The sequence below is a fragment of the Pogona vitticeps genome, chromosome 3 (genome assembly GCF_051106095.1).
Source record: "Pogona vitticeps strain Pit_001003342236 chromosome 3, PviZW2.1, whole genome shotgun sequence".
In the NCBI taxonomy this organism is placed as follows: Eukaryota; Metazoa; Chordata; class Lepidosauria; order Squamata; family Agamidae; genus Pogona; species Pogona vitticeps.
Window position 1 is genome coordinate 66980118 of NC_135785.1, and position 13186 is coordinate 66993303.

General features: G+C 41.5%; 1 pseudogene across 1 annotated transcript; it reads left to right on the plus strand.

Moving 5' to 3' along the window:
- The first annotated feature begins 4917 nt into the window (after window positions 1–4917).
- Window positions 4918–6113, plus strand: LOC144588116 (uncharacterized; annotated as a pseudogene). Its single transcript, XR_013543466.1, has one exon. The product of XR_013543466.1 is annotated as an uncharacterized LOC144588116 (transcript).
- Window positions 6114–13186: the final 7073 nt, after the last annotated feature.

Genomic DNA, 13186 nt, shown 5'->3' on the forward strand with positions numbered 1-13186 from the left:
TTATCCAATGGTGTAAATTTCATTGGTGAATTTTTGCCAGAGAGGAAGCTGAAGCATTTTTTTTTTGTTGCACCAAGTCATGTGTCTAATAGGATTGGGGCCTTTATTCTGCCATTGTTACAGAAGAGCCTGCTTCCTGTGACCTCACAAGATCCCATTTCCTCTGGTATGGATGACTCCTGCACTGTGGATCTTGAAATCATAAGAACAGAAAGCTGCTGACCACACAATCCTGAAAAAAAATTGGCCAAATATTAGATTATTTAAAGGCCTAGGTAAAATTGTAATTTGTTTATTTTGCCCTAAGAACAACGAGGCATTTAACTTCAGTTGTTGAAACTTAAAAAGTTAGCTTCGTTTGTTTTGTATGATAGCAAAGAAGAACATGTGTGATAGGCAATTATGGATTGTATTGAATTGAATTTAGCTATTTTTTAAAAGTGTGTTTTTAACATGTAAGTCTGTTTAAAATTACCAGTGGTTCTGCTACAGGAGAGGTTTCCTTTTTTTCCTCACAAGAATACATTTGGATTATTTCAATTTTTTAAACTACTTCTTTAGAATAAGCACATTCCAAGTGAGATAGTGGTTATCAAGAACTAGTGTGCATAATTAAACCTTGGTCTGTATCATCTAAAGGAAAAAGAGGGAATGTAACTCCTTGATCCTTCGAAAGAAGCTATGCATTAATAATTACAAAGTAAAGGAGAAAGTACAGTATTGCACATTTCTTATGATGCTGTATAAATACTTTCCAGCATGTGTCAGTTGAGTTCATTATGAATGAAACTTCCAAAGGAATCACGTTAGCCAAAATCCTGTTACTTAATGTAGTAAACTGCACTAGAATAGGTCCATTGAATCAATGGAGGTCTTATGAGTCAACTCCTCCATAAGTTTCATTGATTCAGGTTGGCCTACTCTAACTGTGAATTACTTTGGCATAACAGGTCACAAAATAAGCTTGTTTGAATCAATGGAAATTATGAAGGAGCTGACTCACTAAATCCCCAATAATTCAATAGGCCATTAGATTAGGCATTCTTCAGTCTCGAGACACTATGGTAACATGCTCTGAATAGAGGACTTGGAACAGCGTCTAGTGTGTCTGAGAAGGTCAATATGAGAGTTAAAATCCCACACTGAAGAAAAATACAATCTGTCCCTTGTCCAGCTCCCTGATTTTTCTCCTTTCGGGACTGCCTCTTTGCCTCAGCCGGCGGAAAAAGTGTCTCTTGAAAATGGCAGAGGCCATGATGCAATGCCTGCCTCCAGGCTGAACACTCAGATGTCAGGGTTTCCCATCTGTTGAGGTCCATTCCTAAGGCCTTCAGATCCCACTTGCAGATGTCCTTGTATCACAGCTGTGGCCTCCCTCTGGGGTGATTTCCCTGCGCTAATTCTTCATACAGGAGATCTTTTGGAATCCGACTATCAGCCATTCTCATAACATGCCCAAGCCAATGTAGACATCGCTGTTTCAGTAATGTATACACACTCACTTGATCTTAGCCAAAAGGCCGAGAAGGACTACTTTATTTGGAACTTTGTCTTACCAGGTGATACCAAAAATACATCAGAGACAATGCATATGGAAGGTGTTCAGCTTCTTCTCCTGCCATGCACAAAGGATCCAGGACTCACTGCAGTACAGGAGTGTGCTCAGGACACAGGCTCTATAGACTTGGATCTTGGTATATGCCGTCAGCTTCTTATTAAGCCATAGTCCCTTTGTGAGTCTAGAGAACATGGTAGCAGCTTTGCCAATGTGTTTGTCCAGCTCGACATCTAGGGAGAGAGTGTCAGAGATCGTTGAGCCAAGGCACACAAAGTCATGAACAACCTCCAATTCTTGCATGGAGATGGTAATAGAGGGAGGTGCGTCCATGACCTGGCCCATAACTTGCATTTTCTTCAGGCTGACTGTTAATCCAAAGTCTTGGCAGGCCTTGCTAAAACATTTCATGAGTTGTTGGAGGTCTTCAAGAGAGTGGGCAACAACTGCTGCATCATCAGCGAAGAGGAAGTCCTGCATGCATTTCCGCTGGACTTTGGTCTTCGCTCTCAATCTAGAGAGATTAAAGAGCTTTCCACCTGATTTAGTCCAGAGACAGACACTTCCTGTTGCAGTTCCAAAAGCGTGCTTCAGCATGAGAGCAAAAAAGATCCCAAACAGAGTCGGTGCGAGGACACAGCCCTGTTTCACTCCACTTCAGATGTCAAAGGGATCTGATGCTATCAAAAACTACAGTGCCCTTCATTTACTCATGAAAGGGCCTGATTATGTTGAGGAGTCGAGCTAAACATCAATAGGCCCTGCCTAGTGCAATTTACTATGCTATGCAACAAGATGTTGGCTATTTGTTCATAAATGTTCAAAGTCCATCATCTTGTCCTGTTCCTGTTCAGATGGAAAGTGCTGCAAAAATGTTTTTAAAGGGACACTTGTGGGTGATCCTTTACTAATTTTTTAAAATTTGTATTTAATTTATAGTACAAATGAAAGAGGAAGAAAATACATAAGGCATCAGAATAGAGCATTAAATGATAAGGCTTATTTTAAGTGTTCTTAGTAATGCCTTGTATTTGCCCATTAACTTTATATACTGTAGCCAGAATCCTATTTATTCTCATGTAAGATTTGTGTAACTTGCCATGAGTAATTGCAGGTAACTCGTTAAAAGCAGGGGACAACTTGTCATGCACCTGGTTGCATCCATCGTTGTGCAATTGAGAACTGCCCTGGCACCCTCATTATTTAGCTGCAACAAGTTAACATAAACCTTATGCAAACATGAATATGATTCCAACTGTATCTCATGTAAAATACTAATAGCCCCAGGTGGCTATTATGACACTGAATGTCACCACTCACTATAAGGTGGCATGATTAAGATTTTGTGGAGGAAAATGCTTTGTATACAAGCCGTTCAGTATGATTTGGTTGCTGCCAATGGGTTCACTCTGCTGATGGACAGTTGTTGATCTCACAGAGGCTTGGTGCTGTGGTTTTTCCTCTCTGGCAGTCTCCTATGGATTGATCAGTCACATGACCCATGTCACAACCAGTGTGAAACTAGGTACCCAAAGGGGAGGCTACTTGAAAGGAGAGGAATGCTTATGCAGTTGCACCTTCTACAGGATTCTGGCCTTTAGAACTCTAATTAGGAATTGTAACACCTGGGGCAAGCTGCACCATCTTCCACTCAATGTGTCATAAGGCCTAAATACCAGTCTCCCCTCCCCTGAGGATGTGGTACCAGCCAAAAAGGAAGAAAAAGTCTACCCCTTCAAAAAAGAAGAGTGATTACAGCCAGGACATGCTGCTGTTTACTTTCTTTATGGGTCTTTCTAGATTTTGGTCCCCTGGGACAAAGCCTTAGTTGAGCTGCCCTAGTGAGGGCCGCCCTAGCCTTTGTTATCTTAACTGTATGAGTTTTTGTTGATTAATTGGGTTATCAATTAAATCTTCATTAATTTTCACTTAAAATACCCTCTAAAGGAAAAAAAAGGGCTTCATTCATAAACAGTGGATACATCTTTTAGCATGCTTTATCTTAGAAGAAGCATTTCTTGTTGTCTTCATAACAGCATGTGTCCCTTAACATAGAGCTTTCCATCTGGTGTTTTTAATGAGTACAAGTCGTAAACATTATGGTAAGGGGAGATATAAAATTCTGCATTCTGATTTCTGGGAAGCATTTGGTTAGATGATCAAAATGTTTTTTTTTTAAAAAAATAATTAATCCACTAAGTGTTTTTCCCCATCCCCAATAATAATTATTATTATTTCAGTGAGAAAAAGCGTGTCGTGCAGAGAATAATCTTCTTCCTATCACTTGAACATATGGAGAAGATTTAGGAACAGAGACAGATGGAAACATTTCAAAAGGAGTTTGCTGCACAATCCTGCTGCCCTGTTATTGTTGTTGTTTCCAGGCTATGCTAAGGAGAAAAGTGCCCCGTCGGAAGCTGCCTCCACAGCTCTTTTCAGCAGCTCCCGATGACACTAATCCACATCCCACTTCTAAGTTGGCTGCATCTCAGGGAAAACGCTGCCACTTCAACATCTTTCTCTGCTGATCCTACTTTACATTTTTGGAACAATCTACAGATTCTCACTTGCTCTTCTCTAACCCAGTGGAGTGAACACAGTCTCTTCTGTTCCACAGCTGTTAACAGTGAGATGTCATCCCTATTCAAGTGGAGAGGACTGGGGTGGGTGGGGGATATTATGGGTCTGAAGCCACGTGTGCCTCTAAAGTGGGTTTTTTTGGGGGGGCATCCATACCCTGAAGTCCCTTTTTCCAGTAGCAGCAAGGTGAATTGCCATTTCTGGAAGCCTCCAGGAGTGGTGGATGCTTCCTTTTAAGGAGCCACCAGCTTATTCTCCACTACCACCTTTAATATCAAAAATTACCTGTTTTCCAATAACAGAGGTATACTTACAGCCATGGGGGGGGGTGGATTATTATTGCAGTCCTTAGAGAGTTCTGTGTGCCAAAATATGGTTCCCAGACCTACCAGTGTTGCTCACTCCTTAAGTACATTAAGGAGCCAAGGAGAAGGAGCATGCTATGATCTTTCTGTCATCATTTCTGCTGCCCTCCAAATATAGTCAATGATTTCTGAAAAGGAGAGTCTCCTGTATGCATGCTTTCCCACAATGTTCCAGGAAAACACTGGAAAGTGTTCCTGAAACACGGCACGCACCTCTGTAAAAACAGGAATCTCCTTCCCACTCTAGAAAGTTGCCTTTCACACATAAAGGAAGACTGAGAGGAATGAAAAAAGGCCTAGGCTTGCAACCTCCCCCTCTTTCTAGTATGTATACGGTACACATTTCCTAAATATCTGAACTGGGTGAATGCTTCTGCATATTCTAGCCATACTGTATTGGTACAATAAACATCAACCCTTGTCGATGGCCTAAATTTTGCCATCACACCCAAACGGATCCCAGTTGCAGACTTCATGACAGCCACAGAATCGGCTATCCGGAACAACAATCTACCAGTGGCAGAAACTGAACAACTCCAGATGAAAGTTTCTGCAACACTTTCCAGTGCTCAACTGCTGCCATCCAACCTCACCAGACAGGAAAGAAGTGCTCTGACATCTCTCAGCAGGCATGAGACCATCACAGTACTGCCTGCGGACAAAGGAAGACACATTGTCATCCTCAACACTGCAGATTGCCATAGAAAAGGAAGCTCACTTTTGGAATACCAACACACCTATGAAAAACTGAAGCGGGATCCCACCAACATTTACAGGAGAAAAGCGATAGAACGCTTGAAACACTTGGAAAAGGACCATGCCATCGGCAGGGCGACCTACCACTAGATGTATCCTGGAGAGCCTCCCCCCCCCCACCTTTATAGACTTCCCAAGATACACAACGAAGGACTCCCCCCCCAAGACCCATTGTCAGCAGCATAAACTTGGTAACATACAACATTGCTAAGAACCTAGCCACCATCATAGCACCATTGGTTGGACCACCACATTCACAACTCAGAGGAGTTTGCGTCCAAGGTCAGGGAACTGAAACTTAATACTGATGAAACCATGGCATCCTTTGATGTCACGCCCCTCTTCAACGGCATTCCCACCCCCGATGCCCTAACAACTGTAAAAAGGAGACTGGAAAAAGACAAACACCCTGCCCACCAGAAGTGGTCTCAACCTGGACCAGATATGCCTGCTCCTGGACCTGTGTCCCCTTACTTCACATACAGAGGGGACTTTTACAGACAGAAAGATGGCTGTGCCATGGGTTCCCTGGTGTCGTCCATTGTTGCCAATTGATACATGGAAGAAGTGGAAAAGAAGGCACTAAATACCTTCCAGGGGGAGACTCCAACCCTTTGGTTCAGATATGTGGACAGGTAGACATCTGAGGACAGCACTTAAGGCCTGTGGATATCCAAAATACGACTTTAACACAGGAGGACAATGGAACAGTCTGAGACCCAGAGCCAACGGAAGAACGTGGTCATTCCTTACATGGTGGTGGGCCTGAAAAGCTGAAAAGGTATTTTGGTAAATACCACATAACCGTGCACTTCAAACCCATAAACACACTAAGACAGAGACTCATCCACCCAAAAGACTGGATACCAAAACACAACAGAAGCAATTAAGTACCATAATTTTCCGTTTATAACACACACCCATTTATAAGACACCCCCCCCCAATTTTCTAACCCAAAAATTAAGAAAACATAGCTTTGAGGATTCAGCCTCTGGGCTCCGAATGTCAGACATTTTAAGTCTCTTGAATCTTGAGCCTACAGGCTCCACTTCCAAGGAGGTGTGTTCTAATTGGTTTGTTCAGGATCAGCTGATGTCAGTTCAATAAGGCTCATGATTGGAGGAAGCTAAGTCTCCTGACTGTAGGAAACTAAGCCTTGTGGCTGAAGGAAGCCTGTTTTCAGAGGCAAGGTATGTGCCATTTTGTTCTCTCCTCAGCTATCTCGGCTTACTTCCATGTAAAAGACGCCCCTCAATTTTTAAGGAAAAGGATTTTAGGAAAAGTAGCGTCTTATAGATGGAAAAAATACGATATATGCGGTCCAATGCAAAGAGGAGTGTTTGGAGCTCTACATTGGAGAAAACAAACAGCCACTAACAGGAGAATGGCTCAGGACCACAATCAGCAATGTTCCTTCATTTGAAGGACAAAGGAATCTCATTTGAGGACCAAGATGTACTCTTTTTGGATTGAGAAGATAGGTGGTTTTTCAGGGAGGCCATACATGTGCATATAGAATATCCCTCACTCAACAGAAGTGGAGGCCTTAGATAGAGTCTCTCTCCTATTTATCATGCTGCCCTTTCATAGGCCCCCAGAAAGATTACACACAAGAAAGATCACCATTAATGACCATCAACAACCCATGACAATGGTTGGAAAAGGCCTGCAGAAGTAGATTATCCCTCACCCCCAGTCCTTTGTCCTTCTAATGAGCCTACCAACTCTCCTCAGACTGAAGAAGCTACTTGGATGAGTAGTGAAATGTTTCAACCTAACAAGAAGTCCAGTTGCCATGACTCAACTTCCAGATAACCTCACCTGGGCGACTGAGAATCTTCACAGATATATCAATCCTTGTGAATTGCAAATATGAGCAACTACATCATTTTTGCTGTTTTAGTAGCATTGGAATCAGTAGAATGAAGGCAAAAGAAGGAAAGTTAAAGTGCTCGATCCTTAGAACTCAAGAAGCATTAGACTCCATCATTACATCCTAAAAGCTAGGTTGTAAAGGTGCATTGCATATACCTGGGGGGCAGGAAAGTTTTAGGGGTAGGAGCATACTTCCACACTACAGTGGACCCTCGACTTACAGACGGCTCGACTTACAGACTTTTCGAGTTACAGACTTCTCTGGCCGCAAAATTTAGATTCGACTTGCAGCCAGAGAATCGACTTACAGACCAGAAAAAAACCAAAATGGAACAAAAATAGAATAAAAACTGCCAGTTATGGGATTAATTGGTTTTCAATGCATTGTAGGTCAATGGAGATTCGACCTACAGACTTTTCGACTTGCAGCCACCGTTCCAATATGGATTAATTCTGTAAGTAGAGGGTCCACTGTATTAGGGAGCAGGCTGGGTAGGTGGAGCTCATCAGCCTTGGAAGGCAGCCCATCTAGGAGAAGGAAAACTCTGATTTCAAACCTCCACTGTCTTGTGGCTATATCCACTCATGGAAAAGGCTTCAGGAGTTAACCTCGAGACAAATTCTGGAGCCGGAGTCCCGGAGGCAGTTCGTGTCATTCTGGCAACTCCTGCGACATCACTGGAACCAGTTGTATTGGCTCTTGCCTTTCCATTGGATTATTTCAGTGATGTGGAGAGGGGGGATTTGCTGCTTGGGTAACAGCCTATCCATATTATTTTACCCAGGCTTCATGCTCTGGAGACAACACTCCAGTTTCACATACAGCGTCGAAGCAAAGTCAGGCAGCTGGACAGGGGAAAGATTGTATTTGTCTTCAGTGTGGGAGGGATTGTACTCTGGAATTGGCCTTCTCAGCCACACTAGATGCTGTTCCACGTCCTCCATACAAAGCACGTTACCATAGTCTCTTGAGACTGAAGGATACCTACACACAAAGGTTGATCTGTAAATGGACTCATAGTTCTATCTTAAGAAATATGATTTAAGAAATGCCCCGTATTTAAACATCTGGAAGGCTGCAGTGTGCCCATCCCTGTTTTGTACTGTACAGTTTCTCTGGACTCAAATACTGATAGTTGCCTTTGCTGTCACAATGCAACAAGATGAATCCTGTATCTAGACAGAAAAAGCTGTTCCTAATGTAGTCCAGAATATCCAACATATACTCATTCCTCTGGACGTTGTATTGCAGGTCTTTCTTACACAGAAATTGGCAAGTGGTCTCCTTGGGTAGAGAGATGCAGCACTGCTTCTTAAGAGAGCTATGCAGGAAAACAGAAGAGAAAGAAAGAAAGCTCTTTTTTTCCTTAACTGGCTGAGGCTTTATTTTCTACAGATGGCTGGAGCAATAATCATCGACAACACACATGCAGCTGGGTGTGTTGGCAAATAAATATTTCTACTTAACCAGTGGCAGGGACCAGATTTGGGTAGCCATGCCCCACAGTCAGTGAAATGAACAAAGGAAAGAAAAAGGAACGGAGGCAACCCCCCCCCATATTTAGACATATTTAAAATAGATATATTGAAAACAATAGCATTTTCTTTGCAATCATGACCTTAAACTATTGCTTTTAATTGGGTCTGCTCTGATCCAACCCAGCATCTCTTATTCCCATGAGTCTTTTCTCAATTATCAAATTCTGTTAGTGATTATTGATGCAAAATAAATCTACTGAGATCACCATTTCCTATGAAAATAACCTCCCAGATTGGGCAGTGAGATGAGGTGCATCTCAAATGGAAATATTTACATGCCAAAGTTTGCACTGCTTTTTGAGGTAGAAAAGTACACACCGTTTTTTAAAATATATGCACAAAATTAAAATACATATGAATGTTAGTCAATGGAGAGGTGTATAAAATATTCATGTTTGAAAACTGGAGGGTTACATGTGTGCTTTGAGAAGAGTGCTTGCAACTTGTGCACAGATTTCCATGTGTAATTAGATATTCTTATGGGATGCCACAGGAATAGTGGCAGGGATTTTGAGAAGTGCAACACAAATAAAAAATGAAACCCACAAACACCAGCAGAGCTTCAACTAAAAAGAAGAATGTCTAAAACTCAACAAAGCCTAGCTCCCAGCACTGAAAAACACTGCCTGCGAAAGGTCAACGAACTCTACCCAGCCACAAGGACCAGTGATCACTGCACACAAAAGACCTGCTAATGACACCCATCAATCAGAGTGACAGATCATCTCTCCCCCTTATCACAACAATACACCCACAATGAAAAACATACTGATCATCATAATCATCTAATCTCCTGAAAAGGAAAAAAAAGATGATCCCACAGCTATAAATACTCAACTATCCCACAAACTGCAAGAGAGCACAGAGTTCTGACTCCTGTCCTTTGAAGATGCCAACCACAGAGACTGGTGAAAAATTAGGAAGAAAAACATCAAGAACACAGTCAGACAGCCCGAATAACCTACAACAACCATTGGATCCCGACTGTGAAAGCCTTCGAGAATACAAAAAAAAAAATCAAACATTTTCACATCTTTGTGTTGTAACACTGGGTAGGAAGGGTTTTAGAACCTAAGGGAGTTCTCTCCTTTCCTATTAACCAATTAGGAAAGTCTCCTCTTCCTGTTTCTTTCTGCTTCGCATTGTTTTTGTCCCTCTATCTTCCTTCCTGACTGTTGCCAAGAGCAGACATGTAAAACTGCCATGTGGCTGCAGTGGTGGACTGAGTCTCCCACAGGCTTAAAGGCTGGAGCTTCATTCTTTTTATCTTCCTTATTTATTTATTTATTTATTTATTTATTTATTTATTTATTTATTTATTTATTTATTTATTTATTTATTTATTTATTTATTTATTTATTTATTTATTTATTTAATACCCCGCCTATCTGTTCAAAATGACTGCTCTAGGCGGCTAAAGGTCCTTATTCTACTGATTTTAACTGAAGATCAACTGTAAGTAAAATGCTTTTCTTTTTTACTTATGTTACTTGTAGAGTGATTTTTTTTCTTTTCTATACAAAGGGCTAGTGAGAAAAGAAAGTGTTGGGTAGAAGCTGGGATATATTTGCAATTCTCTCTCCACATTTCTCCTGTGCTGCATCAGTGTTTGCGTTTTTATACTTTCTTAATAATTAAAAGGAAATTACCAAGTTTCCACAATATTCTTCATCTGGTGTGTAAGGACTTAGTGTTTCTCCACAATCATTATGCCACAGGTGCAACTAGTGCTTTTCAACATTTTCATCAACTTTTCATTTGTACCCCTCCTTGGTAGAATTTTAAAAACTATTATGTTCTTTTAAGGAGCTAATGGCCTGCCCTATGAGGTTTAAAAGAAATTCTAAAAGAACAAACTTCAAAACACAAATAAGAGTAATTAATGTGAACAGATATGAAAGAGGGCAGGACTACTCCTTCTCCAATGATTTGGTAGAAGAGATCGTTTCAACCAGCGTTGCTTGTCATGTTATCGTTTCTTTGAAAACAATAATGGCATTTTTATTTATTATACTTATAGCCTACTTTCCCCCCCTTGTTCCCTTCTTTAATTTTTATTTTTTCTTCAAGGAGCTCAAGATGAGGTACATGGTATGCCCAAATCCAATTTCATCATTATAACAACCTTACAAGATACGTTAAGTTAGGAGTTAGTGCCTGGGCTAAGGTCACACACCAAATTTTACGACAGAGTAAAGATTTGAACACAGGTACTTCATGACCAGGCAAGCCTCCTTCGCCCAAATGTCAGAGTGATATGCTCCCTTGCTACATGTTATGAGTCAAATCTAAATCCTCATCGCCTTGTCGCCTTCATCCAACACTCTGTTGTCACTCACACAGTTTGTTCTTTCAAGACATGTAAAGACACAACAGTTCTAGGCTACATAGTTACTGCCTGACTCAATAGATTTTAAACATGGATCCAGCACTGCACTTCTGATTATAATCCTTCTCTGCTTCATCTGTCAGTAGACTGGCTTTAGAGTCAGCTGGCATAGCCTTAAGGATCCACATTCTTTTCTTTTGAATGTGGGAATTTCACTGAGAACGCAACATTCCGTGCTTAGGTTAAAGTCTGTTTTTAAAACTGCCAAGAGGTGACGAATGAGACCTTTATTCAGAAGTGCAGCATCTGAGCACCCTCCTTCTGCCTTCGACTAGATTATGTCCTCTATGTTTTGAAGTGGATTGGTCTGGACCACGTAGCTGACCATATGCCAGTTTCCCTATATATGCCTCCCCTTGCTTCTCTGAAGATGATTGTGCCCCATGCTACACTTTGAGACAGATTATACTTTTGAGGAGTATAATCCAACCTCAAAAGAGGTAATCTTCTTTTTCCTCTACTACTTTCTGAAAAGTAGGGTCCCTGAGAAAATAAAAGCCATGCCTGTCACATTTCACATCTTAGCAACATTCTTTCTTAAGGAGGTAGTCCTGGTGTTTTTTTTTTTTAAAGCTATGCATTGTAGTAGCCATCTGTGTTTCAGGGGTAGTCGTGGAGAAAATGTTCTTGTCCCTGTGGCTTGAATTCAACACAAGCATTTCTAGAGACATGAAATATTAATAGTTCTTCTAGTAGTAAATATTAATAGTAATTCTAAGAGTAACAACAGAGATGCACTGAAGAAACAGGGTGAGCTTTTTGTTTTGTTTTTGTTATCTTAAAGCAGTCACCTACATAATCAGAGGCAGTGCATGGTATGTTTTTGTCTGAAGTAAACATCTTCTTATTCCATGTACAAAAGCTGTCTGAATCGGCAGCTGTGTTGCTATTCAGCACACTAGCAATGGCACAGGATCTTCTCCTGGTGTAAAGGTTCTCAGCTTCCAGCTCTTATTGTTGTACACTTCATCTCTTAGAAGTACCATCCAGAATGAGCACTGTTCAAGGAGATTCAGGGAGCTGACATCTGAAACACCTGGAAGACCAAATGTTCAGAACTGTTACACTACTGTACCTGAAGGCAGTGTGCTCCATAGGTTGCCTAAGACAGCTACACCTCGTCCTTGTCCATAGCTGGTCCTAGAACAGTGGCTTGATCCAACCCAGATAACCGTTTGTCATTTTAGGGTGCAATCAGATGGCAATAAAGAATCAGATCTGATTGTGCTGGAAAGGGTCACTTCGCTGGGAGCAATCTCCCTTGAAGCTAGCCTTTGGTATGCAGAGGAATCACTCCTGCCCAGCTCCAGAAAAGGTCCAGCTTGGGTACAGAGCAGGGACAGAGTGGTTCACAATCTCCTGCATGCCACAAGTGGACCAAAATGCAAGCTATTCCTCCATCTGATTGCACCTTTAGTTCCATGCCACAAAAAGTTTCGTGTGCTAGTTCCTGTGACCAGCATACAGTATATAAAGCAACAGGACTGAAATCTATCTAGATAATAATAGATAACACTCTGCAATTTTTTGGTAAAATTTGATCTTATGGGAAAGTAGTATTTAAAAAGGAATTATTCACTTAACATCTGTATAATTTATGCATTGATTTTGAAAGATCAGGCCAGATGTTTTTTGTTTGCTTTTGACTTGATGCAGTTCTAAAGGTGAATCCTCCTGTACCGGCTCCAGCTGTTACACTAATCCTTCAATCACCACTTAAACGTGGAGACAGATCAGAGATGTGTCAGAGGTGTTAGAATGTGAGAGGTTGGGGCACGTCCATCCCCTGTCCAGAATTCATGCGTGAATGCATCCAACACCATTGGATGTACATAAACAATGCCATGCCTTCCTGCCCTTTTCAGGAATAGTACCTTTTCGAAGAGTGCTTCATGCCAATTATGAATATGGCCCTGATTCAAGGACACCTCAGCTGCAGAGGTTTGGGGCTCATGTCTCAAAGATCTGCTGACAAAGTGGCAGAACTCTTTTGTTGTCTAAGATCCGCTGGCAAGAGAGCCAAAATAGGAAGATAGGCGGGGTAAGGCAAGAGGGAGCTGAGCTATGTCAGATCCAAACCTCCTGCATTCCAAGGGCACAGCCAGCAAACTGAGAAGGTTTGGTTC